The sequence below is a fragment of the Meleagris gallopavo genome, chromosome 12 (assembly GCF_905368555.1).
Source record: "Meleagris gallopavo chromosome 12, MGAL_WU_HG_1.1, whole genome shotgun sequence".
In the NCBI taxonomy this organism is placed as follows: Eukaryota; Metazoa; Chordata; class Aves; order Galliformes; family Phasianidae; genus Meleagris; species Meleagris gallopavo.
Genome location: NC_139415.1, coordinates 15,150,093 through 15,173,712, shown reverse-complemented (window position 1 = coordinate 15,173,712; position 23,620 = coordinate 15,150,093). Strand labels below are relative to the sequence as shown.

At 38.4% G+C, this 23,620-nt stretch overlaps 1 long non-coding RNA gene across 3 annotated transcripts in view; it reads left to right on the top strand.

The window, feature by feature from the left end:
* Nucleotides 1-23,620, top strand: part of LOC104912865 (uncharacterized) — a 595,545-nt gene that overhangs the window by 37,795 nt on the left and 534,130 nt on the right. Inside the window, exon 1 of one of the 3 annotated variants that reach the window (XR_014885755.1) lies at nucleotides 14,481-14,613. The exons of the other annotated variants lie outside the window; for them this stretch is intronic. This is a non-coding gene — a long non-coding RNA (uncharacterized LOC104912865). Of the gene's footprint in view, nucleotides 1-14,480; nucleotides 14,614-23,620 lie in introns of those variants that run through there. 3 annotated transcript variants of the gene reach the window in all.

Here is a 23,620-nt window from a genome sequence, read left to right as displayed (position 1 = left end):
TGTTAATGACAACACAGTTAATGGCTGGCAAAACATTACTTTTGAGTTAACCTTTCTCTTGTGCAGACTATACTTGAGAAATAGAGCCAGGACACGGAAGATACAAGGAAAGTGCATGAAGACAGGGATACAGGATTTCCTATGATTTTATGTTGTTCTTAATTAGGAAGCATATTGGCAGCAAATGCTAACATGTGTTGGGATGTTTAGCTGTAGCCAAATAAATGTTTTCTATTACAACTCTGAATTCTTTGCCTAGCCAGAGCCCATGCTGTTCTGTTCATGTCTTACAAAATCCCTTTATAAGTCATTTTGGGGGCCAATTTTCTGTTGGCTTGTACTGCAGAGTTACTTTGAACATATGCACTCAGACTCCAGAAGGGTCGTTGTCCTCATTTTTTTTTAATTCAAAAATTTTTTTGAGTGATAAATGGGGAAGCCCTTCTTATGAAATGCTTCTGTAACCCAGCTAAACAATAGCGTATGGTGAGCATGCTCATTTAAAAAAAAAAAAGTAGAGAATGGAAAGAACTAGTTTTGTACATCACGTGTTCACACATAGGCTGAATGAATAATCTATAATGAATCACTTATCTGACATTTAATCTTTTACTTCTGTTTATGAATGGTCTGAAAATACACTGCTTGTTTTTTTTTTTTTTTTTTTCTTCTCAATTATTTGTCATTCCAAATTATTAGTTGAACAATTTCTGATCTGTCTTGTAGGTTACTTGAGAGCAGTCTGGTATGTCTAATTTTTAACTCATTTCTATTTCAGTGATGTGAAGCCATATCTGGAGTCTAACTTGAATGGTGAAAGTCTTTTCTGGTGTGAATGGAAATGTAGCACTTTGCTTTTGCAGACAGTCTGTTACCTTTGATTGTTATCTGTTTTTTTTTTTCTTTTTTTTTTTTTCTTGATTTGGCCACATCTAGGTAGAAAATCAGTTTGATTTCTCATACTTCTGTGTTGAGTCTTGTATGGTTAGATTATTCTAGCAGGTTTGAAGCTTGCTGAAACTTATCAGCAATATGATGACATATCATTACAAGGTATAGCTGCTCCCTGCACAAACTGTATATAGACAAACCAAAAAGGGCATATTTTTATGAGAATTTAAGGCAATCTTTCCTCAGACCATTCTGTGAATAATTCAAGCTAACTAATCTCAAATCAAGTACATCAAAGTTAGTATGAATGTGTGTTTCCTCTGTTTATCAGTACAGTGTCCATCATATTTTGATTCTAATGCTTCACTGTTTTTTCTGATTAGAAAGTCCTTTGCTTCCCTTTGATGTTCATAAAGAAAAAACAACACGTGAGATTATCTGCCAAGACTGTTCTGCATGGATTCACTTCTTTGCTGCTGGAAGGGTAGAGAAGGTGCTCAGGGACTGCCCATTAACCAGTAAGAAAGACAATGAACAATGGAGCTAAAAATAACTCACAATTATAGAAATATAGCAGTTCTGTGTTGCTGCAAATATCAGTTTAAGGTGAAAAAGAAATATGTCACGGTGTTTAATTACTTGTGAATGTGATTAGTTACTTAAAAGCTTAAGGACCATATCATATAAAAATTCCATACTGTAAAAAGAAACTTGCTCTTAATTTTCTTTTTGAATTGGACCCTATTAATCACTGAGAAAGTTTCAAAATAGTTTGACTGAAGAACTCAGATAACATGACGCTCTTGGGAGGTCATGCTCTCAGATCGGCATTCTTGACCCACTTTTGTCTCACTTTCCCATCTTCTGGCTTCACTCTGGCTGTAGTGACCTGACTGTGTCTGGGCTAGGTTGCTCTGTTACTGGTGTGACATCCTGCATGGACTCACGTTGCATTGGATTGGACTTGTCAACAAAGCATGAGGGAAAGAGAAGTGGCACCAACAGTTCCACTGTGCTGTGGAGTCCAGTTTCAAAGAAAGGCAGAGGTTGCAGCAGAGTGGTTGTGAAACTTGTGAAACCTCACGGAGTTTATAATTAGATCTTTGGAGTCCAGTCTGTGATTTAAGGGCTTGAGGCCTGATGTAGAGCAAAGAAATATCAATCTTTACTAGAGTGGATTGGGCTGCTTAATAGGAAGGAATATCAAAAGAGAGTTTATAGGCATCTCTTAAAATTGAAGTAAATGTATTTCATTCCTTTGATATGAACGTGTTTCTTCTTGATTTACCTGCTATTGAATGTCACCAGAGCTAGATGTGTGTAGCAGGTGCTTACAGTGATCTGGAGGACTCACAGAGACTGGGAGATGGTTAACATTTGACTGAGAGCACACAACTCACAAGCCTGCCTTATATTGAAGTTATATCATCCTATCTGATGTGTTGGAAGCTGGATCTCTATACTTCTTCCTGTGGCTCAAAGAAATATTTGAACCATTGAGTGGTTATTCACACCTAACCCTTTTTAGGATCGCCCATTATTATTATTAACAACAGTGAGCATTACCAAGGAGGAAAAAATAATATCGTTCTTTCCACAAAAAGCTAAAAAACATAATGGTGAATTAAAGTTCTAAATGATAGGACTGTTAACATAATGCCTTTTGTCTAGAATGAACTATAAAACACATATATATACAATGGAGAAAAACCTGTAAATGTGTAATGGACAAAAAAAAATATATATAATAAAACTGTTGAAAGAATGCATTTTCTCAGCACCAAGGCTATCCATAAAAATTTTACAGTTTTCCACTATATAACATTATCCTTCATAAAAAATGATATTTTAAAGCAAAAAGGTTGGCAAAAGAAACAATTGGTAGTTAACGGAAGGACGGGATTACAGCACTGTGCCTTTGCTGTGAATGGTGGGATAGAAAATGAAAAACATTTGGGGCATTATATGAAGCCCAGCAGTCATGCTCCATATGGTTTGAAGAGTTGAGCAATGCTTGACATAGATTTTACGACTTCATTTTCTTAACATCGAATATTATCCCTTCAATCTAGGCCTCCCACCCCATTCCTTGTCTTAAATTTCTTCTGTTTTTCAGACAAAGAGAAATGTGTTTTATTAGTATGTATCATTTATATTGTATTTAATCACATTTGATTTAATATACTGTTTTGTTACCAGCGTGGCCTTTCTGAGGAATGCTCTGTAATCAAGGTATTGAGGCAGAGGTAGTCTGGTCTCCAGATCCTCTAATAATTTTCTATTTGACTGAATGCAAGTTATTTCATCTCTTTCTATTTCAGTTCCCCATTTGTAGAATGGAGAGAATAGTACTCCTGTACATCAAATGTGATTGTGATAAGTTTTAGGATAGATAACTAGAGTCATCTGTATGACAGGACAGGTCAATATTTCTGGATAATTGGATTTGGAGCACAGAACTTACTGACTCCCAAACCTGTGCTCAACCAGATCAGGAGATTAAAATTTATCTCTTGGTTCACATCATGACTTTCAAAAACAAATATTGCTCCCCTCTGTCATAAAATAGAGATTGATTAGTTACTCATCTTCAGTCTGCAATCTACTGCCAAGCGTGATGCCGTCAGGAGAAGGAAGCTTGTAACCTTCCCCAGAAATTCACATGAATTATTCTAATATTTATTTGACATTTAAATCATTGGGTACAGCTGGGAACTGGGGCAAGTTGAACATTTGTAATGATGTGCATACTCATCATGGAAAGAGAATCCCTTCTGTGAAGCAGACGTAGTAAAAAGGGTATTTGTGGCTTATCTTCAAAAAAAAAAAAAAAAAAAAATCAGAAGTTTCACAGGGATCTCAGCATTAGTAGACAATGCTCTGTGTAAGAGACACAGCTCAGTGTTACTACAGATGACTTAAACTGAAAATTTCAGATGTAGATCCAAACTTTTTGAAACTGCGTATTTGGATCTGCAGTCTTAACTTGGACAAATCCCTAGAAATAAATTACTGTTGTGATTTGTTACAACAATTCCCATATTATCCGATACAAACTGAATCTTTCCTGAAACATCACTTCCCATTTTGTTTATTCATTCTGAAAGGCAGAAGTCCTCTAACCCTTCTCCTGCTGTATCTGAATGCATGCCTTTGCCCGTGGCTCTCACGTGCAATGGTATTTTAGATGGTATGTTTGGTTATAGGTAGCTAGAGAATCACTGATGGTATGTATGTTTTACTCCATTGGCTCAGTACACTGGAGAGCACTCAGCTGGTTAATATTTCATTTTGATTTTTTTTCTTTTTTCTTTCCAACCATCTATGTAAACTTTTAGACAGCCGGCCTGGTTTTAGGAGGTGATTTCCTTGCTGTGGATTAAGGATCCATTTGTGAGTCACTCTTGGGGCACTTGAGAAAAGTAGATTTCAGACCTGAAAGAATGTATTGTAAACAGAATAATGTGCTTTCAAAATTAGCTCACGTACCAAATTATGTATTTACTTAATACACCTTAATGGCTTCTGAAGAAGCTATTAGGCTCTATTGCGTAAATACTATGTATACCAAAATATGTATTTAACCTAGATAGGGCAGTTCCCCATTGTTGATTTTTTCCCTCCTTCTTTACAAAGTTTTATCTTCATGGCCTTTTAAAAGTCTATTATTCCTGAAGAATTTATCTTCCAGGAGATTGTTTCGGACAGTGGTAGCTCAGAGGGTAGGAGCTGTTGGGTTTTAGTGTTTGGAAAGGAGGAATAGCTGTCAGAGTGCCTTATAAGACTTTCCCTCAAATATTCTTCAGCAAAGCAAATCTCTGAAAGGGAAGAGGCCTTGTGCCTCAAAGCCCTTAGGGCCAGGATACAGTCTGACACTGGTTCAAAGCGACCTAAACTTGTACTGAGATCTCAAAGTAAAGAACTAAGTAAGTTCTTTTATTTTCCTCTGTGTATACATCTGGAAAACTGGGACAATAATCGTTGACAGTGGTTTTGCAAGGATCACTTGATAAATGCTCAGGATACGCTTTGGAAATGGAACAGTAAAAGAATTACATGTGAGAGGAGTACTAAACCAGTTAGGACTGGCAGGGAAATAAGTACAAACAAGCTAAAACTGCTGTGTTTCACTGTTTAATTGCTACTTCCTGTAACTGGCACAGCAAGCAAACCATATATCTGCTAATGTCACAGGTGCATGCACAGCTAGCTCATAATGGAAAAATATATCTGTAAATAACTGCTCAGTTACAGCAAATGCCAAAAATTACAGTCTGTGTTATTCACAGGTGATGCCACCAATGCTAGTCATGTTCATCAATTTGCAAATAGTAAAAACCCATATCAAAACTCTAGGAAAAGATTTTATCTTGCCCAGAAAATGCAGTGAGGAATAGCAACTAAAAATAGAAGTGTTGTATGAAGCCCTGTAACTTTGGCATATAGTCATGAAGTGCAGAGTGAGGGAGAGAGTGGAAGGCATTCCACTGGGCAAGAGAGAAAGCAATGATGGGCACATGGGGATGAGAACTATAAGGGGGAAGAAAAATAGTTTCCTCCTGCCTATGTGACTTTAGGACAGTGTCTGTAGTTAGGGTAGGTTCTGATATACTTGATATTGCCCTGGATGATTTCTTTTATTTAAAACAGGAAGGATGATAATGCAATAATAAAAATCATGGAAAAACTGTGCTGTAGGCCTGATTATGATGCAGTTTTTTATCACGGACTTGGATGCATGTATGAACAAAGAAATACACCAGAAATGATTTTGTGCAAATGTATTCAAGCAATGTTATCAACTGCAGACCAAAAATGCAATTGGAGATGCATTGTTCTTTTTCACTGACTTTCTGTTGACCACAGGAAAAACTGGTTTTAAAGTTCAGTACAGTAACACAGACCAGAGGAGTGAAAAACTTGCGGAGCCAGTTTGAGTTATAAGGGTGTGCTAACTGGTGACACAGACCTGCTGAGAGTTTTAAAATCAAATTGAAACAATGAAGTTTTGTTGTGCTTTTCCCATATTCTCCTTAGGAAATTATACCCCATTTCCTCTACTTTTCATCCCCTAGATCTCCCATCTCTTTTACCCACTGCACCTTGCTTGCTTCCCTTGCACCCACAGTCCTTCATCAGTTCTCTTGGCAGTGACATCTCATCCCTTCCATGATACCTCAGGCTGTGTATTTCTGTATATTTTTCCCATTTCATTTATTCTTACACAGTTTAATAAAACTGTTTTTTTTTTTTTTTTTCTTCTGCTTAGTAGTTGACTTAACAAGTAACTTTTTTTGGGTGTCAAATGACTGCTTTAATGAAAGGGTGAAAAAACTGCTCAACAGCAGATAATGTCTTCCGTCTTATTTAGCCTCATGGCTATCATCCTAATGGAGTTGGATGTATTTTCAGGTGACATAGGGTTGCAAATAGCAAGTTGAAAGGTTGTCTTTGAGTATCAAACTTAAAGAAATTTCTTGAAGTTATTTATTTATAATTCCCGAAGTTTGGCCACAACTACTAAAAATATGATTATGCCCTTTTTGTGCTTTGAGAACAGCATTTTTATTTTCAGTGATGGGGGATGAAGAAGAGAAACTGAACTATTCCACTATTTAGATTAGACACTGTTTAGAGAATAGCTTTGGTACTTTGCAAAGCCTCTATCACAGTGACACATGTAACTCTATCAACTTGTAACTGCTCCCTTAAAGCCATACAGTTTGCACCTTCTCTTTTTTTTTCCCCAGGTACTGAGAAGTTATTCATTCCTGGTGTTCCATCAGGCATGTCAAAGACAAACATTTCTGTGTGCATCTGTGATTAGGCCACCCATCCTGAAAGTAGCTGAGCTTTTCATGCTGAAATCTCCTCAGTTAAATTTCATGCTGTACTTTCTTGGGGTTACCTACAGGTGCTATTTTTCTTGTTTTTATTGAAAAAAAACAACCAACAGAGCTCAGTTGTACTTCTAACCAATCTAACCAAAGAGTTGTTTAGGACCAACTGGCCACTGTGAGATAAATTCATCAGATCAAAGGGGAAATGCAGCTTTGTCTTTACTACAGGGCCATGGCTTCTATTGTAAGGAATTTGTCTATGGATCTTCTATCAGAATATTCCTTGATAAGCTTTGTGCATATCCAAATTTATACACTTATAGATTTCTGCAATTCTGTTCACTCTGAGATTTAGAGGCTTTATCAGTGAGCTGTTTGCGGAAATATGCTAAGAAATTAGATGGCTTCAGATTTTATAATACAGATCTACACAGTTTAAGAGAAAACTGGGCATTGTTTGGAATTACTGTTCCTCAAAAATTCATAAAGATGTGGTGAAACGCTTAGACTTTATAACTTTAATCAGGTATTTATTCAGCTCTAATTTCAACAGATGTCTGAACAATGGGGGAAAAAAATACCATATAACAAAATATCAGTGTGCTTCCAGCCGTCCCCGCTAAAGTTTTGACGATGGTCAGTGGCAAATGCATTTTTCTCTTGTGGTTTTGTAATAACTACTTATACTTCTTTAAGAAGTTTTTCCTCTTATGCTGTTTGCTGCTGTCCTCTCTATGTTGTCTAATTTTCAGCTGTAGATTGAACGTAGTTACTTTTTCACACTGAATACTCCTGGTTTTGTATCTCATGTATTCGTTTAAGAAAACTGCAATAAGCACAGCAGAACATCTGGAGCCATCTGTTCAGATGAGGGAATGTTTTGACTGTCTGGACATCTGGACAAGGTAGTAGCTGCCATCCTTTCGGCAAACAAAAGGTTTACCAGTGCTTGAGCTTCTTCTGGATGTCCAGAGGATTTTGTTTGTCTATTGACATGCCTGGTCTTCATCTCTTCTGGTCTGCCTTTCTGCCTCCACTCTCCATACCCACCACTGAAGACTTTCCTCCTCTGGCAAAACCAACCCCTGCTGGGTGCTCACTGCTTGCTGTGCTTCCCTCAAATAGCATCTTTCCATAGGGGATGCACAAATTCTGTTGTTTTATATCCCATTGTCACTGGAGCCACAGGCACTTGCCTGCACATGTCCCCTATCAAGGGATGGAAATGCGTTTCCTCATGCCTGTGCTTGCAGCCACATACGTGCTGCCTGCTGGAGCTCTGCTTTCAGAAGAGGGCAAACTGATCATGCCTGCATCTTGGTGCTCATTATGGGACTGTATGGTGGGGGATGTGAGCTGCCATCAGGTTGGAAAGTCCATTATTAAGTCTGTAACACAAACATCACCTTAGGCTCCATTTGACGGTCAAACTATATTTCACAGTACACACGGAGCATCCCATAGCAAGAGGAATGTAGGTGCCAGCAATTGGTGTGTCACACTGAGGCCAGTTGGACAATGGCTGGAAAACCTGCTTAGTGCCACTCTGTCATTTGATGCTACATGCTTCTGTATCTGGCCCATAAGCACGTGCTGAAATTCCTGAGCATGTGCGTAAAGTTAAGTACTTAAATGCTTTGCTGAATAGGAATTGACTGAACATGTGCTTAAGTATCCTGCTGAATTACAGCATTAATCATTTTTACAGCTGACAAAATCACTGCCTCAGAAAAATATTCTCCAATTAGAATGAACAGGATTATTTCTTTCATTTGTGGGAAATAAGTGTGTTCCCAGTTGTACTGAATGTATTCTGTTTTCTGTGATATTGGAAATCATTTTCCATAAGACTTCATATTACTCAGGAGAAAACTTGAGAGATTTTGGAGATCTGGTCCCTGGTTTTGGGTTTATATTAAGAAAACATTGTAAGAAAAGATGTAATGGGCCAAAAATATGCACTTGCTTTTTTCATTGACTTCACCTAAGGGCAGAACTCGGGCCAGTGTGTATATTCATTAATCCTCTCTTGTGGGAGCTACTTCTTTCCATATCTGATTTTAATTTGTTTGTAGACACTGAATGTAGTTTTTCATATAGCACAGTGCTCCTTTTTCTTCCTTATTTCCTTCACAATCTTTTCATAACAGAGTTCAAAACCAGAAAGAAATAAAAACCCAAGCCAGCTGACCAACTTCTTTGTACGAGCAGCCAGTTAAATAGATAATAATGATAATTTCTCTGCTCTGCTAATGATGATAATATTGATATTTATAAATAACAAATAGCTGATCCCTGGATGAATAGAGTATTTTGCACAGTGGAGTTTATATCTGTATATGAAATGCTGCTTGGTAAAGGCAGGGGAGGGAAGCTAAGCAAAGAATTGCCTTGCATCAAGGCACCCAGTAACAGCAGAGGGGAAATTTAGCCCAAGCCAGGAGCAGAACTCATCCCTGCAGTGAAAAAACTGCCAAACCTGTAATCTGAATATCCAGCCCAACAAAGACCAGACATCTACGGCTTTGGGTAGGTGAGCTGGTTGTCTAAAGCAAGCCCAGGCAGCCTGGGGTATTTCCAATGCTGTGTAGGCTGCTAAGCAATCCCTGGTGTTCAGCATGTTTTATTTTATTTAAAGTCTGCAGAAGGGACTTTGAGAGTTGTTATCTTCGGGAGATACATTTACAGCTGCTTTGCTTCCTATATTATGTTTACATTTTGAACCTGTGTGCTTGAATATTACCTGTTGGTAAATCTGACTCTGTAATTATTGATTCTGGGGCTTATGTTTGCTCATCAGACGAGGCTGGGGAAAGGGAGAGCTGATCACAGAACACCATCTTCTCCAAGACCTTCAAAGGTGACTCACACAGAAGCAAATGGCCCAAATTCCCCTCCAGAGCGAGCAAAGTACTGTACTGTACCTGCAGTGACATCCTCTGGGCTTGTTTACCGAAGCCAATTTAGGATGTGACCTTTGAGTTTCATTGCAGTAAATGCCTTGAAGTGTAGATAGAAACATTAGGTGTGTTGCATTTGCTTTCAGAGAATTCACTGCCAGGATGAAATAGGGAACCAGTTGTGGATTGACCATCCAAAGTATGTCTGAGTGCTGAAGCTTGGCATGGAGGTGGCTGGGGGAAGCTTAGGTGCCTGCTCTTAGCATTGCCCGTGAGTCTGACTTGGATTATGGCTCCAAAACAGCTCTTACTATGAACAAATCCAGGAGTGTCCCATCCCTAGACGCCATGTGAGTCCAGATTCACCGCCCTAATCACAAGATCACAGTTTGTTATGCTTGTAGTCACTACCAGATCGAAACTAGACAATATTACCTTTTTAAACAAAACAATAAAGCAATAAAAGAACAATAAAACCAACATGCCAGATGTCTTTCCTATGTTAGATAACATAAAACTAAAGAACAGCCACATACATACACATTTTTCTGTTTATTGTTTTACTATCAGCTACAACTGCAAAATGTGATTGTCCGTACCAGAAAAACCCCAACTCTTTGAATCATGTTGTTTGTAAATTTTATTTTCTTAGGCCTGTACATATTTCCTGAACAGCAGGGAAAAAAACCTTTTAGTTTGCTCTAGCTGTTACTTAAATTTTTCAGCAGCAACACCAACATGTGCATTCCCCTCCCTATGTGCGTTTCTCTTGACATGTTTCATGTTACAGAGACTGTGTGAGACTTTGAGAGGTGTTATCTTTGATAGAGGAATTTATGGCCATTTTCCTATCTACCGTATGTTTACATTTTAAATCTGTGTTGAACATTTGTTATACTCGCTTGTTGTGTCTTGTCTTAAATTAGATCATAAACATTTTGAGGCAGGGACCATGTCTTCCTGTATATTGCTTGTTTATTTAGGCCCCGCTGTTACGGAGGTGGAAATGACTGAGGGTGATTGCAATAATAGAAATAATACCGCTAGAAATTTTGCTTTTATAAAATAAGATGCAGCTCTTGTTATGAGAACATTTAGGAGAGTAAGGAGCACAGAAGAGATTGTAAAATAGTAATCATCTTTGCAAATTCTTTGACCCTTACTGTAAAGAAAATAAAAGAAAGAAGATTTATGTTTTGATTTACAGAAGGCCCTGGCAAACCCATTTGGTTTCTTCCCATAGAACCAGCTGCCAATAGGCAAATATTACTCATAGACTTGCATGTGCATCTAACAACAATTTTGAATGATTACCCCTAATTGCCCTCTTTTAATATTCTGGTGAACAGAAAAATCTTCATTATAAGAACACACGGCTCGTAAATGAAAGGGATGAAAGCTCATGAAAGGACGGAGGCAGACCATACGTCATCCCACACCTAGGCACAACGGGATGCATTAAGGAAGCATTTATGGAGAGGCATTCCATCAAGTCAAGGTGTCAGAGGACATATGGTCTCTTTAGCCATTAACTCGGTGAATTTCCATACCTTTCCACCAGTCTGTATTAATCTCACTTTGTGACGGTCAGTCTTATTTGATATCGTTCAGGCTGTGCTTTTAAAATACCCAACATGCACACAGAAAATTCACGTAAGTAAATAAGCAAAAGTCATCTGTTTGAACTTGCTTTCTGTGAAAGTGAAGTTAAAAAAAATATAATTGGGTGGTAAAGAAGCATTTTCAGTAATTAAGACAGAAATGTGGTCATGAATATTTAGGCATATCAGTATAGATATCTACTTGACCCTCCTTGTTGACTGGAAGAAAATGCTAGGGTATGTCTTTGGTACCAATTTGTTTGGCATGTGTAGGTGTACCCATCCATCTTAGTTGTGATCCCAATTATATCATTGGTAATTACTAATAAAATGTACGTGTATTGATGCCCGTGACAGATATTAGTGTAGGGAATGACAAAGCCAGTTTACACGTAAGCGGGTGGGAGTGACAACATTAAATCTTACTTTAAACTCCTGTGTCACAGTTTGCCACTTCCACCTTTGTTCTCCTCAGTTGCTTTTGGGGATCTATGGGAGAGACAGAAGGAAGAGGGGTCCCTACTTATTTTTTAAGGCTTTTTGGCACTCTACATGGACATCTGTAGGAAGTTTAAATTTAGGTAGAGAAGTCTGTGCTAATCCTGAACTCAAAACTAAATTTCCCCCTCTTTGGATCTATTGTCATCTCAGAAGATATCATGCAGACACCTTCAGCATCAAAAACTTGTTGAAAAATGGCTCATACACGTATGATCAGACTAACTGGAAGTTACTGTTATTATCTTCTAAGATGGGCTCTGTTCTTATTTTTGGCATTTCTTAAGCTAAGCAATGATTATAGCCCAAAAAGCTCTGTGATTTCTGTCAGAGGAAACTTGGTTGTAATGACATTGTGTTTTTCTTAGAAATAATTGAAATAATGCTAAAAAATCTGAGAAGCCGTAATGCTGGGGGGAGAGGGAAGGAATTTGTGAAAGTGCTGGGTGGGAATAAGAAAGCTTTTAAGACAATCATTATAATAATACCATCATAATAATGCCTTTATCTTGAGAGGAAAAAAAAAAAGGAAAAAAAAAGTAATAATCAAGCAAGCAACTACCACCAAACCTGAGATTAAAACAATCTCTCTGAATTTTCAATTGTCATGAAGCACTGGTGTTTGCTGCGGAACAAAAGATAGCAAAAATATGTGTCTTGGTTATATCATGACACCTCTTTTCACAGTACATTTCTCTTGTCCTGGGGCTTCACCCAGTCTCTCTGAGGAGTCTCACTTCTTACTTGGACAGAGGGTTTTACATGTTGGACTGAGCAAAATATTGCTGTGCTTGATAGTTTAAATCTGATAGTAGTTTCATGAACATCTAGAAGCATTGCTATAGTAGAGTGGGAAGATTCTCTGTATATGTCTATTCCGTTTTCCCATCAGAGAAAATGTTGGCACGCCACACAGCTGTATACTTCCCAGCCCTCTGGTGTGGTCTGTGTTTAATATATGTAAAATCCCTAAAATATTTGCACAAAGAATATTTCTATTCCCTGTGCTGATGTTTATCAGGAAGAAAAGCTCAGTAGACTGAAATTTGGAATGAAAAGTCAAATGAATGTAGACCCTTGACTTAGTCTAGATGCTACTGACACACTGGCCAGTGTTTTAGAATATATGCATTCAGAAGATCAAGCTATTAAAGAAAAATTCTCCATCCTGAGAAAAAGACTTATCACTGAATCAGGAATTGCCAGTAATGTCTCCTCTGGGATGCTCTTTTTTAAATTGCCTTTTGGGAGGCTTTTATGACTGCATCCGCATCACTGCTGTGATTCAGAACAGCGATGCAGTTTTGAAGCAAATCCCCCAGACTGTCCCATTTACTGTGCAGTAGCTCAGTTCACAGACTGGTTTTGCAGCACACAGGCTAGTGTCTGTTTGGACAAAGCTAAACTGGAAGCTTTGATCCAGGCATGTGCCAAATGTGCTTCAACTCCTACTGCGGAAATAAGGGGCCAAACCAATGACTAGACCTCCAGATGACTTGGAATTGCACACTGGGACATTTCAGTTCAGGGATCTGGCCTAAATCAAGTTTAAGACAATCTTGTCCCTCCACCTCTTCAGCAGTGCAGATAAAAAAAGCCTCAACAGCAACTGCTCCAAGATATTGATCAACTCGTGTGGCTGCACTGCCTTGAGAAAGTAGATGTAGCCTATGACATCTTGAAAGTATTCCAGGTTTACAAATGTTTTGTGTGTTATGTTCGTAGCTTTTTACTTCTCTGTTGCTTGGATATGGTGCAAATGTTCTTAAATGAATTTGAAATGATCTGAGTTTATGCCCATTTTTTTTTTCCTTGCAAAATCTAAGATCATGTGGGGTGTTTTTTTTTTTTTTTCTCCCAATAGATCATGCTGAGTTGTGAAAACATTTGGGTGGTTTCAGACTTTTTTGTTTGAAATTGCTATTTATTGAGTTATTTAAAATGAGGATATACATTCCTACTCTCAAAAAGCTTGGCAGGAAATTGCAAGAGCTGTAAGAAATCTTCCACAATGCTTTTGTCCTCAGATTTCCATATTGCCTTGTGATTCTAAGTAGTCAGCTCCCGAGTCTACATTAGGCCAGTGGGCACCAAAGCTTATGATCAAGTTTAAGCAAACTGCGATGTTTCTAGGTTTTGGTAGAATGTGGTTGCTTTACAGGTTAAGTTTTCATTTTGAATTTAGGTATTCATCTCTTTTGTATGTTTTTCCTCATGTACTTGGCCTCATTAACCCATCTGGTTGACCTGCATCATTCTCTTGTTGACAAAGATGGGCATTATGAACCTTAAAATGTCATAAACACCTCTAAAATGTGACCCTACTTGCATGAAGTGGGGAAGGTTTGACAGCATTACACCAGTCATCTGATAAGCTCAGGTCAAAAGTCCCCCAATTGCTCGCCTTTTGTTTGGGTGTCAAAAAGGCAAAAGCTTTTCATGTTTTTAATAAGCAAATTAACGAAATAGTTACAGTACATTGCATATATTAACTCTTAGGTAGCTGGCTTTCTTCGGAGGCCATCTTTCCAAAGGTCAGAGGCCATAAATGCAGTTTCAATTTTCCAGGAAACAAAGAGGACAGTATATTTCAGTAATCCTTTCCTGCATGTAGTTAAGATTCTTTTTTTCATTTTGGCTTACTTTCTAGAGGCATAGTAACACTTGCCAGCTAAGCCAGATGTAGCATTTCAACCAAAAAAATGCACCGGATGCACGTTCCAAGTTTGCCAATGGCTATGCATGAGGCTGGAATGTCAGAGCAGGAGCGGCGGATTAGGAAGATTGTGTTCATGTTACTCAAAGCAGAAGGAGCCCAGAAAACGTCTCTGGAATTTCACTGTTTCAGCCACTTTGTCTTCATAGATATAGCATGGTTGTCTGGTAACGTTTTCATTCTCCTTTCCATTGCTCATTATAGTTTTCTTACATTTCCAAATATTAACTAATTAGTCTTCATGTATATATGTTCTACAGTAGTTTATAAAGTTTAATTTGTCTTTCTCTTATGAAGAGACTTTTGCTTACCTAGGGGGACGCTAACCAACAGCAAGCTAGCTTTCAGTCTCCTGCTTCCTCTCTTGTGTTCCATACAAATTCGTGCTGTCTCAAGTTTTTTCAAGCAAATGCTAGATCCATGTGAAACTAGTATAAGCAGTGTAGTATTGGCTGGGAATGATCATCTATCCGCCTCTTACTTTCCTGTGAGGTCTCTGACCTGGAAGAGGTTAAGTTCCGTCTCATTTTCTATGAGTGGGGTGCACTCTTCTAGTTTGCCTTTTACACTTACTTAAACCACTATGTGGTGCCTGCTATCTAACACATCCCATTTTTCATCCTTAACCTCAAAAGCGTGCAGCATAAACGGGCAGGTGCCTTCAAGCTCCCTTTGCAGGACAAGAAGGTAACTGAAAAGCCAAGGGAAGGTGCCTCCTGCTACGAGCTTTAACAGAAGGACTTTCATTGGCTTCCAGACTATATAGACACCAGAACTTCTATCTCCTAATCCTCTTCAGTCTTCATTTTAGCAGAAGGACTGTAGTTAATACATTTGCTAAATGCTTGTTTCAGTCAGGCTGTGTTTGAATGGATGAGCAAACCCTTGTTATTTGAAGTGTTTTTGATGTCTGAAAATGCTTCTGATGCTTTAATTCTAGAATTGCAATATTGCATACTAAAAATATAGTCCAAGATGTGTTTTACTGAAATTCATTGGGTGCTGTGAATTTCTATGAGGTATGTTGCTGGAAGCAATCAAAGCTCCTGAAACAAATTGACTTCTCAGACCTGTGGTCAGGGTAGAAAATCACCTCTTCTATTAAGCAAGCGCACTACTGATAAGAAGGGCTAAGTCAATAGAATATTGAAGGCAGAGGGGATAGATATTCATTCTTTCATGTAACTAAAAGCCTAGAAGCATCTTTAAACAGTGCTCATCATCTCATTTTGTACAGGTTTCACTCTTGACATCCAACACAGCAGCAACAGACTGCTGCTTTTGCTGACTTTAACTTGTGCCTGCAATGTTATACAAAGCAGCCCCACTAAATGAGATGTGGCTGTAAACCACTGACTAAAACAAGCTCTTCCTGCAAAGGGCCATTCAAAAAGGCTAGACAGAAGTCTATGTTTTGAGAAGGAACTAAAGCTTGGGTCAGGCAAAAATACTTTATTTTTTAAGTTTTCAGCTATAGCGCCATGCACAAATATTCTGTGATTTCCTAATTAACAGATATCTAAGTTACATAAAAGACAGAAAAAATACAACTGTGAGGTTATTTTATCCCCTTTGCATTGGTTTGACTGCTTTCATTCTAAAATGAAATAAAAAAAAAAACACACAGAAAACTGCCTTATTAACAAAAGCTATTAAAGTAATCTAAACATCACATTAAGCTTTGCTTGCGCAGCAGTAGACACAATAAGAAACACATATTACAGTCATTTAGATGCAAGATAATTTACTATTTTTAAGATCTCATAGCATCCTTGCTCCAAATTCTTTTATTCTGCTGTTTCTGAATATTTCATTCCTTCCCTAGCTTTGTTTGCTGAAAAGCATAACCACTTTTCAGCTGAAAAACCTCACCCAGAGCACATGTCAATGTTTCCATCAAACTGGGCAGTCATGTCAGTGGGGATCTTACAAGAGTTTAGTCTAAGCCTGGTTTGTTCAATATTCTCTAACCTCCAGGACTGTGCAATAGAGCATTCCCTTATCAAGTTTGCAGGTGACACCAACCTGCCAGGGCATGAGCACTTTTGGTGCGGGATTAGAATTCAAAATGACTCTGTTAAATTAGAGAAGTGACCTACAGTTCAATAGACAAGTGGAAAGTGCTACAATAAAAAGTAAAAAAAAAAATCAAAGATACTACTGGTGTTCTGCAGGAAGGAATCAAGGAGTTAGAGCTACAGCACAAGCTGCATGCAAGTCAGCATGCGGATAGCTCTTGCATCCTCATATGCAATGGGAATGCAGTATGTATTGCTCTCCTCTGGTAAGATTTTGGCTGCAGCTCTGAGTCCAGCACTTCAAGACACAGACAAATCAGAGGGAGTCCAGAGGACTGCAGCCGAAATGATGAGAGATTTAGAAAACATGACCTATGAGGAAAGGTTGAAAGAACTTGGTTTGTTTAGTCTAGAAAGGAGAAGAGTGAGGAGGTACATGATAACAGACTTCAAATATTTAAATGGTTCTTACAAAGAGAAAGGAGATCAATTATTCATGTCCACTAAGAATTGGACAAGAAATCAGGAATGGGTTTAATTTGTAAGAGGGGGATTCAAGTTAGAAAGCTTTCTGACCACTCTGTTGAATGTTAGCAGTTTCCACAGCCTCCCTGGGTATTAAAGGTTTGTAGGAATGGGCTGAACAAACCTTGCAAGAGATGGTTTAGATCTGCTTCTTCCTCAGAGCAGCTCTTAGGACAAACAACTTCTTAAAGCTTCTCCTGGCCTTATTCCTATAGCATGCAATACAGATCTGTAATGTACACATCTCTATGTAATTATGCAAGTGCTAAATTCCTATCTGAAAGCATACCCGTTCTTTACTTACTTCTCCAGGTATGTGATGTAGTTAGTGATAGTGAGGAAATATCTGGGCTCTGCTATTTGCTAAAAGAGAGTTGCTCAAGAGTTTTAAGAAACATTTGTCTAAATGCAACCACGGAACATAAGAACTCATGCCTGACCTCATCTGACAGCTGCTATGGCCCTTATAAAGGGATTAACAACCAGGACATAAAACAAAGGTTATTGCCAGTCATTAAGGGGTGATAGCTCTCAGCACAATTAGGGCACGTTACAAGTCTGCATGGGGTTATGCCTGAGTGGAGAGAAATAGGGTGATTTGCCAAAGTGTGGGAAGAAGCCCTGATGCAGTGATGAAGGGGGTGCTTAGGCAAGGCTTGGGAACATCCTGAGAAAAACTAGAGCTTACTGATGTTCAGGCTGAGCAAGGAGGTGTTTCAGTAGTTTGAGTCTGCAAACTGGCATTTAGCAACTGTAACTCTTCAGAGACGCATACAAGATACAAAATGATGATTATGCTACGTGATAGGTATAAAGCAATAAAACTATTGTATAGTATTGGCTAGTTTTCATAGCAATTTAGAGATGAGGCCACGTGATTCAATTATAAAAGAATGAGTTGGCTTATAATATGCTAAGTTCTTTTTATTAGTTGATTAATTTTTTGCTTAAATTCTAAAAAAGTCATTATTTCTTCGTGTTTAAGCCTTCACTTCTGCTGCCTTCTTTTGTAGTGATTTTCTTAATTACCTCCAATAATTTGTATCAGCCAGAAACTCAGAATGCTTTCCGTGGCTTTAGCATCTTCTTTCCCCTCTATCTACCCATGTAGCCACATCGAGAGAACCGAGCCCTGTAGCGAATGGCGTTTTGAGTCACTATTATAAACATCAATTAAATAAACCTCTCAATTCTTTTAATAGCTAGATGAGCTCTCATAATGCCCGTGTTATGGGTAGAGAAATTAAGGCATTGTGGGATTTGTGGATACTCCCAGCTCCTAGGGCCCAGGTGCATGCTCTGGCCACATCCCAAATCTGTGCTGGGGCAAAATCCAGGCTCTTTTCCCCCCTGAGGACCTTGGTTTCCTTAGGAAGGAGACCTGAGTGCTCAGACGGGGAGGGGTGGAGCGTTGAGACATGCGGGTTGCACTGCAAAGCATTATCCCCACAGTCTAGACATAACCAAGGTGGGTAATGGGTTTGAAGGAGGCTCCTGGTGCTTTTGTATTAAAGGTGGGAACAGATCAAAAAAAATTTCCAGGCTTCTGTGTCACACATTTCCTCCCATTATTTAACTATCAAGATGACCAAACCAGTTTTGCACATTGAATGAGTCCAATGCAAACAAGATTTTTCCCCCAGTTTTCATCAGCTTCACAATGTTTCATTTTTAGAGGTCTATAAAGGTGAACATACAATTCAAGTAAAACCACAGCGGTGACTCCACAGAATAATAGTCTTATTTCATTTTGGAGCAGAGCTTGGAAAATGTGGCTATAAGCTAGCCTAGTAAAAAAGTGCAGCATGCTCTCTCCCCCACTTTCTAGCTGCTTTCAACAAAGTTCACAAGTAGGAAGGACTTTTCAAGCCTATCTACTCCCTGTGCAGTAGGAACAAGTCGGAGGGTGACTTCTGAAACAGCATCTAAGTCACATGCATCTTGAGGTTGCCAGTTGTACATTTTTCCTTTACAAACTTTGAGCATATTTGAGCAATTAAATGCTGTTTTTCTGGGATGAAATGTTGATTTGTCAGCCTGTGGACAAGTGCGGTATTTGGTCCAGTAGCACTGTACCAGTCAATGCAATTCAGTCAATGTGCAGGGATCTTGCCCTTCAACTTAAAAGGGTATTTCCTTATTCTAGTCCAACAGCTGTTTTTTAGGCATTTTTGCAAAGTATTAAAGGGAACGTGTAAGGAGGAGACTTACAAAAGGCAAGTTGTTATCACGTTGCAAATAGGTGCTTAGATCTCAGGAAAAGATACTGAATTCTTTGTCCAGAGGAAAAGATTGTAGAAAATATTCTGAATTTGCTAGAAATACTGTCCTAAGTGCAAATTGAGGTGCAAAAATGCTGCAGAGCCTTGCCAGAAACAGTCTGTCTGACAGCACACCTGCCCTTTCACGCTCCCTTTTAAGCTCTTTCCTCCCTTTTTTACCATCTTGTGCTTTAGTGCTGCCCTGTTGAATTGATAGCGAGTGGTCAAGAAAGGGACGGATCCAGTGATTCCAGAGAGCCTCGTTTCACTGGGCTTTAGAAGTGCTGGGTTCGTCCTGTTGCCCGGTTTCAGAAGGGCAGAAGAGCACTTCAACACGTGATAACAGCTAAACGTGTGCTTAAGTGCTTTTCTGAATCGGGGCCCGTCTAAGGAAGCACTTCTAGCAAATGTTTCCAGCTACTTCAAATAATGGCTAACTTTTCCAGATATTAAATTTGCTCTAAAATATATAAGCAGAACTCCTTCCAGTGTTGAAAAGCCTCACTGGATTCTTCTCTTCAAACAATTGTTTGGAGGTTTGCTCTGTTATTGATATAAGGATTGATTCAAATTGCAAAAGAAAAAATGTGTTTATGCAAATATTAAGTGCTTGAAAACTACACCACAGCTGTTTAGCTTTTGGATGAGAGCCTTGGCTTGTTGTGCAAGATGCATCAGCATCTATGAGACATAGAAAAGATCTTTTGTTCCATGGTTATTTTAGTGGAAATACATGCTCTAAAACCTTCGCTTCCAGTACAAATTCAGATTTCTCTGCATTTAACATTGTAAAAGCATGAAAAGCTTATTGGCATATGTACTCCTTGTCAAAATAAGTCTAGAATGAAACAGTGACACTGAGGAACAACAGTTTTGTGATAACTTATGCCCTTAAAATTTTCAGCATGGGTTTGTATCCTAACTGGGGGGAAATCTACAGTCATAGTGAGTTCAGCCTGCCATAAGAGATGGTTGTCTGGTGCAACAAGTACAACTGGATGTTTCTTTGTGTGTGCAAACGTTATAGATAAGGAAGGGAAGCTTCTTATGTTACTTTTCGTCTTTTGTTGTGTTAGCTTCAGACCATGCATCATCTCTAATGAGCTTGATAAAGCATAGCAAGGAAAATGTGCCATAATTCATCATGATTTCCATTTCAAAAGTGACAGCCAACTTCAGAAAATAGTCCATTTTGTAACAAAAGAGAATTAACAAATGACAGTGGAAACAATACCCTCAAATGAAAACTTACTCCCCTCAGATCCCACTCCTGTTAGTGGGCTTGGAATTGCTAACAGTACCTGCAGATTCTCTCTGCTTCATCTTGTAAAGAGAATATTTAATTTTTTCTAAGGTTTTCCACCTCAAAAAAAAAAAGAAAACAAACCCACAAAACAAACCCACAAAACCCAAAAAGCAATTTTATTGAGTAGTTAGAGCTGGTATTTAGAGAAAAGCAGGAATAACATTTTAAATTGTTGGAAAATATGACATCAGATTTAATACTTTCCCATTAAAAAGCTATGGCCCATGCTACAATGGAAGGTATAAATAAACTGCTTTCAATAACCATAAAGGAGCAATCTGTATGTTTTGGGGAACTTCTGAAGAATTTTTATTTCTTTGAGTAACCAAACTATATATTTTATATATATATATATGTATACACATACATTTATATCCCCTTTTAGAAATCAGACTATTCTTTCCCATAGAACTGAATGCTATTAGCACTCAGTCCTTATCATTTATACGTCTTAACTTTAATCTTTAACTTAGTTTCATAGAGACCAGAGGCTGTCATATAACAATTTAGGGGTAAATGACTGCTACCAGAACTGGGTGCGAAGGTTTTCGATCGTGGCAACGATGACTTTTGCAAGTTAGAAGACAGATCATCAGCTTGTCCAGGATTGTCTCATGGGCTGTTGCATCCCAGTGTGGGGTGAAATTGCCAATGAACTGGGAGATGCTGCCTCTGAAAAAGGCAGGATGCTGCTCTCTCGGGATACCATTGCTAAGAAATTGAGAAGTCACATCCCACCTTATCTGGGCTCACAGGTCATATCTGTGTTTCCTTGTCTGAAACAGATAAGAGTAATCGTGGTCTCTGATGTTATCTCTGCTGAAGACAGAGCAGGCATCCATTTTCTGTGAATACTTTAAAATACCCAATTAAAATTAACTGTTTGGAAAACACTAGTTTTTTACTAGTTGATTGATGATCTAGAGTATCATTACAGAAATGGAAGAAAACAGCAACTAGCAGTGTCAAAATGAATTTATGTGAACCTTCTAATGAAAATTTCTCCAAAAATTATACTTGGGATCATTCTTATGCAGTAGTTAATTAACACGTGGAACTCATTGCCACAAAATACAGTATCTTTGAGGCATGAGTTTAGCAGGATTAAAGGGATTTATTAAACACTTATATGGATAATGAGACCATCCGCAGTTACATTACACAGGATGAAACCATACATTAGGGATATAAACAATTATGCTTCAGGACACAAGCCAACTACTGACTAATAGAGTTAAGGAGGAAATTCATTCCATAGTTATCCAGGATTTTATGCACCTTTTCTAAAAGTTCCACTGCTGGCACTGTCATGAATGGGCTACTGCCTCACAGGGAATAATGGAATACAGGAAAAATAATGAAATTATGGTTTTATTATAGATTCATTTATGTCTAAAGATATTGTCATATTGCCTCCCTGTCCTTAATAGTGATAACTACAGTCTTTTACGGAAAAAAATATTGGAGATTGGGAGACAGTTAGTTAATCCAAAACTTACTGAAGCTAACGAAACAGGTGTCTTGCCTCCTCCCATGCATTAATTGAATATCTTCACTTGTCTGTATCTTTTTAGAATGAGAATAAAGAACCAAGGGCATTACTTCACCTGGCTACACCTTCTATTTGCATAACGGTGTTATAATGTGCTCACCACTAATTTATGAAGTTTTATTTTTCTGCCCTGACACACTGCTGTTTTAATGGTCCTGTGACAATAAACTCACACTATGTTTTCTAAAACACTGGTATGCATTAACCAGTAATACATTATCTGAAAAGGGCTTTGCAATAATTTGGGCCTCTAAGAAGTAGTACTGATGTATCCAGCTAGGAATTCTGCTGCTTGGTAGACCTGAGATGCCAGACTTTTCATGTACACACAGATCATCGCTGTGCAGCACGTGCGTTGGCCACAGTGGGGACTGTCAGACACTGCAAAATTAGTGGATATACTCAACAAATACCCAACCCTCTTAAATTTCTTCTACAGTAAGAAATGTGGATGGAAAAATTGGTTATGTACATGGTTACATTGGTCACAAACCCAGTGCCACTGCTGCTTCTCAGTGGGTTTCTCCAGTGTCTTTGTACTGATGAACTCTAGGTCTTCTCTGTTTGAGTTAGAGGGGATTGTAATGCCTCAAGTGGTGTATCAGTATGTATAGACAGAGGGCTGCAGAAAGGTTACATAGCCACAAAAATCTGTGCACCTATATCTCTGGGGCCGGAGTCAAAATCACTGAAGTCAGTGGAGGGACTCCAGAGACCCGTTTTATCAAGCAGGAAACACAACTATGACTTGTATTAAAGACAAAAAGCAATAATAAATAGGAAAACAATGAGAGCAGCAGGTGTTCAGCATCTTTGAAAGGCAGAAAAGCAAACTTTTATGTGGTAGCAACGATTCTCTGCAATGAAACTGAAGTCTGTCAACATCCAGATATGTTTCACACTGTATGTTTGGCATCACGACAGGTGGTTACTGCCAGATATACCAATGAAGAATATTCCAGATTTTTTAGCTATTGCACAAAGTCATTCCACTGAATGAATTGGCTGCATTTGGCAGCAGTCATTTGGTAAATAAAAAATGATCTAGAGTTCATAACTATTGTAGCCCTAAAAGGCTGGCTAAATAACATTGTTTTTCAGCAGTGACATTCTTCACCTACAAGGGAAGTCCCAGAGAAAACAGAAAAGAAAGCAAGCTCTGACAGTCAATAAATCTGGACAATGTTGAATGAAATGGTTAAATAAGTAGGGAGTTGATTATTAAAAATGTCCTTTAACAACCAGTTTACATTTAAAGTAGGGGACTGAGAAATGAGGTAAAGCTTCTTCACAAAGATCAGTTTGGTAAAACCACTGTGTTAATGTCTCAGGGACTGCATGTGTATACCCAAGGGTTGATTTTTTTTTTTGTACTCTGCTTGGTCTTTAACCTTCTGATTTTCCACTGTGTTGCACAGCCCCAATGGACAACTTCAGGCTGTTTTTAACCTACAAATACAGCTTTGGCTAAGAACAAGGTTTTGAACTGCAATATAATTTGATTTTTTTTTT